The sequence below is a fragment of the Chionomys nivalis genome, chromosome 21, assembly GCF_950005125.1.
Source record: "Chionomys nivalis chromosome 21, mChiNiv1.1, whole genome shotgun sequence".
Taxonomy (NCBI): domain Eukaryota; kingdom Metazoa; phylum Chordata; class Mammalia; order Rodentia; family Cricetidae; genus Chionomys; species Chionomys nivalis.
This window is the reverse complement of record NC_080106.1, coordinates 47590544-47597807: the sequence shown is the minus strand read 5'-3', so window position 1 is coordinate 47597807 and position 7264 is coordinate 47590544.

Sequence of the window (7264 nt, the reverse complement as noted above, 5' to 3'; positions counted from 1 at the left end):
CTAGGGAGGTATCCTAGAGTCTCAGGCAGCCTGGACTAGCCAACAGGGAAACAGAAAGCTCACAACCTTCCAAACGTGTCGCCACATTTGAGTCCTGCCTAAGTCGATGAACAACGCCAGAGCAGATGCAAACATCTGGAACCTTATCGGAGATCAAAGGGAGCTTAGCTTTACAGTTGTGTAAGAGGAAGGCTGCAGTTTGTCAGAGAAGTGTCGACCCTCTCACCTCCACTCAAGTCAGAGAGAGCTGGGGAGAGGCCCAGACATCAAAGTGGGCATGTGATGGGCAGTGAACTTAACAGAATATGGTTCTATGTTTTCAAGTTGCTTTATTTTACAAAACGTGCCACTGTAATACCAATTAGAAGGTGACTTGCATGCAATGAGGACGTAGCTTACCAGCCAAGCTTTCCGAGAAGCATCTCATTTGACCCTTGAGCAAATCTACGAGGAAAGGCCCTTAAGACTGTGACATCAGTCATGTGACTTGTAATACACGGCTGTATTAAACTGTAATTTGAAACCAAGGCACCTTGTTCTAGCTCTGGCACTGTGGTGCTGAGCTGTACCATGGAAGCCCAGTCAGATGTGAGTATTTCACAGACCTGCCAACCCTGAAAGCTCAAGGAGGATCGGAGAGCAGTTACCCAAATCTTTTATATTACGGATGAGGACTGCAACACCAAAGGTCAAGAAATTAGCCAGGAAGTGATGGTACGTAATCCCAGCACTCCAGAGGCAGAGGCAGGAAGATCTCTGACCTTTGAGGCCAGCCTGATCTACAGAATGAGATTCAAGATAACCAGGGCTATACAGAGAAACCCTGTCTCAAAAAAAAACAAAAACAAAAAAATCATGACATTACAATGGTAGACAAGGCTAGAATTCTACTGAATTTCTCCCCTCCCTCCCTCCCTCCCTCCCTCCCTCCCTCCCTCCCTCCCTCCCTTCCTCCCTCCCTCTCTCCCTTCATTTTGAGACAGTCTCCCTGTACAACCCAGGTAGCTTTGAACTCACTCTGTATTCTAGGCTGGTCTTGAATCCACACCCTCCTGCCTCAGCTTCCCGAGTGCAGGACTTTCAAGCAGGAATTGCCACATCTGGCATTCTAGTGACTCCTAAATTCAAATTCTTTCCACTTCATCCAGTGTACTCCAAACATTTTCCTCTTACCCCAGCCAGACAATTTTAAGGTATTTGTACGATACCCATATACACAAGATGAATACTCAGTTCCCCTGCAGGCATGCCATAGCCACAACTGATTCCCTAACTGTGGTCTATGACCATAAACACGGTTCAAAACAGCAGACCTTTAATGTCTCACAGGTTTTGTGAGGAGTAATGTGGGAATTTCAGGAGTGGCTCACTGAGTAGTCCCAGCTCAAGGTCTCTCATTTACTGGCAGGCTGGCTGCTGCTGGGGTCTGCAGGCATCTGATGCAGATGGAGGGTGTACTTCCAAGATGGTGCTCACATGGGTCTTGGCAGGAGGCCTTGGCGATTTCTCACTTAAAAAGTCTACTGATTGGCAGTTTGGTTGCATGCCACCCAGTGGAGAGTGGCTCAACTACTTGAAAAGGTGTCTAAGAATCTGTGGCCAGATAATGAGACCTGCCTGCCCTATTTGCCTCCTCCCTTCTGTGGTCTGGAGTCTCCTAGGCCCGGATGTGACTCAGACATAGGTTCTGATTAGTCCGAAGCAATTGTAACAATCAATGTCCTCCTAACAGTGATTGCTCTATCAAAGGACACATGACCGCATCTTGGAAGGGACACATATGGTGAGCTTTTCTGGGAGATTTGATGGAAGGAGTGTCCCTAGTCATCCTTCCCTTCTTGCCTCTCAAAGGGGACACGCAGTCAGAGAAGGAATGTTTTACATGGGTCCTTTCACGACACCAGGAACCATGATGTCATGAGTCAGTCTGGGACCACGAGTCTGAGGACAAGGGACTGCAGCTCAAGAGGAAACCTGGAGGCTGCTCATTCTTGATGATGTTGCCATGCTCAGAACTTTTCTGCCAGAAACTCACAACTATTGAGTTATCTCTCCCCAGTCCCTGCATTTCTTAGTACATGAGATAATATGTCTTGTTTATTGTTGAAGCCATTTTGAATTGTGCTTTCTGCTACTTTCAGTGGAAGGCCACACAGCTCTGTCACCTATCTGGAATTCAAAGTCTGCTCCGAGTTGCAGAGTTAGTGTTTTCCAGGCCTGTTTCCAGGTGAGAGCACATGGCATTTTGTATTCAGAATGACCCAGGCTTGTATACCCCAATAAAAACGGGAGCAGGGGAGCCTGTCCCTCTTCTCACTCATTGAGAAAAACAATTGCTTTTACCCCCCAAATGTTTTCCAGTTATTTCCATTATTTTCTATCATATGGACAAATTTGAGTTCGGGGTGAAGGGAAAGAAGAAGAGGGAGGCCAGAGCTTGACCATTTCTCGTCCTCCGCTTACTCTATGCCTGGTGTCTAAGCTGCCCGCTCCTCCCAACCTCCTCTAACCAGCCGAATCTTCCTCCCGCTCCAGAGTTTCAAGTCACATCTTGTTCAAGAAATGCGAGTGCACAGCAATTTCACGTCCCTTTGATCTGTAGCTCCTCTGGAGTCAGAATAACACATTTGCTCACCACCTGGAGACATCACTGGGTTACACATTCCCTACTGCTTGTCTCTTATTTCTGGTCTTCCCTTGTACATCCTAAACTCTTCCGGGGTCTGAGGCTCCATATGGTGGCAACCTTCTTCTGATGAATTCTTACAATTAGATTCTGAAGCGTTGACTTGAAAGAAGAGAAATGTGCGAATGGAAAGACGGAGAATAGGAAAGCTCAGAAAAGCGTTGTTCTCCTGATCTGCTCCTAGAGCAGATAAAGTCACCGTCTGGGTACATGGGATTTCCACGCCTTCCGATGACCAGGGAAGCCATGGTTCTGCACCCTGGTATCAGGAGGGAAGACAAGAGAAGCTGAGATGGTTTATGGGCACTGACTTATTGTGCTTTCAGACTTGGCTGCTTTCTCTAGCTTTCCATATTTCCTCAGACTGTTTCCTAATGCCCTAAGGCATGGTCTGATTCACACCGATTTTTTTTCCATCCTTCTATCAGGGATTCTATCCACAGCCTCTTAGGATTTAAAGTTACAGTAAAGGCCTTGGAACAACCATGACTTGTTGAAAAGCTTCTCTACAGGTTCCAGATGGTCTGATAAATGGTCACAGTTGAATACAGGCTAATTTCCAGGAACAATAGCCTCTGTAGGGACTTTTTGCTGTCTTTGCGGAGTGCCGGTTATCCGGTAGGCCCTGCTAAACACTGCAAGGTTCCTGGAGCATCATGTATGCCTTCAGGGGTGTGGCTAGAGTCATAAATTCCACTATTGCAGTGACCTCCTTCTGGAGGACCAAGAAGCAAAAACATTCCAACAGAAATATTTCTGGAGTATCAAAAGACTGCTCTCACAAATAATTCCTTCATGCATAGAATTTCAATTTAAACCCTCGACAAACTGAGTGAGGGAAGAGGCTAGCCATCCACCCATTCAGACCAGCATTTCTTTTCTTCTTTTGGTTTTGGTTTTTGAGACAGGGTTTCCCTGTGTAGCCCTGGCTGTTCTAGAACTCACTCTGTAGACCAGTCTGGTCTCGAACCCAGAGATCTTCCTGTTCTTTGCCTCCTGAGTGCTGAGATTAAAGGTGTGTGCCCACTACTAACTCAGATCAGCATTTCTACTTAAATTTTTTATTTTATTTTCTATGTATGAGTGTTATGTTTGTGTTTGTGCTGGTGTACCTCATGAGTCCAGGGATGATGGGGTCCAGGAGAAGTGCTGGGTACCCTCAGACTGGAGTTGTTTATGCTTGTGAGCTGCCATATAGGTGCTGGGAATTGAACCCAGGTCCTCTGGAAGAGCAGCCAATGCTCCCAGACTCTGAGCAGCTCTCTAGACCCAACATTTCAATCCTTTATATGCAAAGAAAACATGCATGGAATGCTAAAATATAGGATTTTTGTTTTTTCTTGACATCTTTTAGAAGTGGTACATCTAAAAACAATCTGGTTCTCCCATTTTTCTAGTATTTTTCTGTCTTTGTTTTTCTCATTTTATACCTTTTTCTCCCTGACGTTTCTAAACGTTCTCCACCTCCATCCTCTTCTCTCTGACTTTACTAACATTGTCGCTCCTGACTGATGACCTCAGTGTGAAGAGATGCCAGAGCAATAACAGGTTCCACTGCTCAACCTGATTTAATTAAAATCAACCAATTTATGTGTTTACTTATTTATTTAGCACATGCAAGTGTGTGTGTTCATGTGTAGGTAGATGCATTTATGTTTGAGCATATGGAAGCCAGGGGTCAAGGCCGGATCTCTTCCTCTACTCTACGTTACTGCCTGGAGAGAATCTCACACTGGACCTGAAGTTCGCCAACTGTCTAGACTGGCTGACAGTTGAACACTGAGGATCCTCTGGCCTCTATTTCCCAGCACTGGGCTTGTAGCTGCTGCTTTCTACACATTGTGGGGTTCTTAGTGCAGGCCATCCTGTTTCTGCGGCTCTTACTGCACCAAGCCGCCTTCTTGGCCCATCTGGCTTCAGCTCTTATACCCACTGGGCCCTTGATAACCCATTAGAAGACAAAGTGGGGTGACAGATTTTTTTGGTGTCTCTTCAGAATGTCGTTGTCCTGGGACACAGTTTTCATTCTCTTTCTTCAACTCTTCCGGAGGGCCTCAGTGCGTCTGCATCTCTGGGCTTCGCCATGCCCTATGCCGAGCTCTGGAGGACAGTGGCATTAGTTCTGACTCAGCTCACAAGGAAGACCAATGTGAACATTTCTGCTCTGCAACTTCAGTTTAACTAATGCTGGAGAGAAACGAGAAATCGCAGGGCTCAGGTGCACTGCCTGACTTTTCTGCCCCATGGCTGCCAAGCCTGGTCACAATCCTACAGGTCTTCTAACTTTGCATTGAGTAGGATGAATAGATATCCACATATGATCAGGCTCTAAAACAGAACTCAAAATGAACACATTTTGAGCATGATAGTGTTTACCTAGCAGTAATGATGTGCGTATCTCAATGTGCGTGAGGTTACAAGTCCTCTGTCCTGCCGTAGACAAGCGGGACAGACTCCTGGACAAAGTAGCTAGCACTCAGGTGTCTTTACTCCTAGCACTCAGTCTCAGACATTCATGCGCGCAGATCAGCTGGGGCCAGGCACATAGAGTGATGAGGAGGAACGGGGAATCACAGCAGGAATCACAAGTCTCAAAGACAGCAGAGGCAATAGAGACAAGGTGGCAAGGCACATTTCTGTGTTTGCTACAGAGTTCAGCAGTGAACACAGCCTAAGTCCTGACTAGACAGTCTCACACTGGAGCCTTACCGCTTCATTTTGTTCTACCTAGTGTTCAGCAAAATACACTGTCTTATGATGAAGGAGGGTTGAAGTTGCCATTCTGTGTTAGCCTTAGTTATAGAAGACCAGAGAAGAGAAATGTGTATCACAGGAACATTCACTTGTGTGTTCATGATCACACTTCCTTCCGGTTGTTAGAGACTGTAGTGACCACACTTATCCGGTTGTTAGAGACTGTAATGACCACACTTCCTTCCGGTTGTTAGAGACTGAAATGACCACACTGCCTTCTAGTTGTTAGAGACTGTAATGACCACACTTCCTTCTGGTTGTTAGAGACTGTAATGATCACACTTCCTTCCGGTTGTTAGAGATTGTAATGATCACACTTCCTTCTAGTTGTTAGAGACTGTACTTATTTTTTCCTCATTGCATTCTCTTCCTATTGCCAATGGCCACAGATTTACTAAATGCTAGGTGATTTCTTTTTTCATATTTTGAGGCTAGGTGTCACTGTGTAGCCCAGGCTGAGGACCCGAAAGTCCTCGTCATGTCTTTTCAAACACCCTGCTCTGTTTTTCCCAACTTCAACACAGAATCCCCAAAGGAGAAGGTGCAGATACTTCTTAGAGGCCATAGGCCCTTCCAACCTACCCATGAGCCAGAGAAGCTTGCCATTATGACACTTTCTTGGCATTTCTCAGAACAGCACATTAAATGAAGGACAGGTGAAGGAGGCTTGTCATACTCACAAGCCAAGACCAGGGTTGACATTCTTGGTGACTAAATAGAGGTGCATATCATATCATCCACAATCATAGAATTCATTTTAAAAGTGATTTAGGGCTGGCGGGATGGCTCAGTTGGTAAAAATGCTTGCTAAGTAAGCACAGGAACATAAGTTCAGATCCTGAGCACACACGTTAAGAGGCAGGCATGGCTGCAGGCATCACAACCTTGGTGCTGCAAGGTAGAAGCAGGATCCTGGGGTTTGCTGGTTAGCGACTTCATCTGATGAATGAGCTTCCGGGTCACTGAGAAATCCTGCCTCACAGGTAAGGTGGAAAGCAGTCTTTAAACATACCCAGCAGCAACTTCTGGACTCTACATGCATATGCACGCATGTGTACATGCACCACCACATACCACACACATATTAAAAAGTGAATTAATTATATGTTCTTTGAATGTTAAGATTAGGTCATGTGTATCCAAGAACACCTTTAACTAGCACTCAGTAAAATTTGCTGTAACGAGTCTAGTGGTAGATGGGCGCCCACCTTCCAAGTCTGAGGCCTTAGTTCAAACAGATAACTGCAACAATAAATAAATACAACAAAGTACTTAATTGAGTAGTGGTCGCTCATGCTTTTAATCCCAGCACTAGGGAGACAGAAGCAGGGGCATCTCCGAGTTTGAGGCCAGCCTGGTCTGCAGAGTGGTTCCAGGACAGCCAGAGTGACTGAGAGAAACTCTATCTTGAAAAAAATAAAATAAAAACCTAAAATCAAAAAAACCAATAAACGAATTCAAAAACTGCTGAAATTAATAGTTTTCTGAATTCTGACTATAGAGACTTGAGCGGTTAAAAGCACAGCCTGCTATTCCAGAGGTCCTGAGTTCAATTCTCAGCAACCACATGGTGATTTCCAATCATCTGTAATAAGAGCTGGTGCCCTCTTGAGGAAGAGGCCTGGTCAGTTGTCCTCATCAACTTAGACCATGAAACCCAATATGGACAAGTTCAACAGAACCGCCACATACGGGCTGCCCATGCATGCCAATTTTTTTTAAGAGACTTGAGAGGGTGGTCTTTGGGTGCTATCCAAACACTTCTGTCTGCTCTTTGCTTTGTCCTCATGTGGTCCTTTCTCCTGTAGCAGCTTCCACATGTCA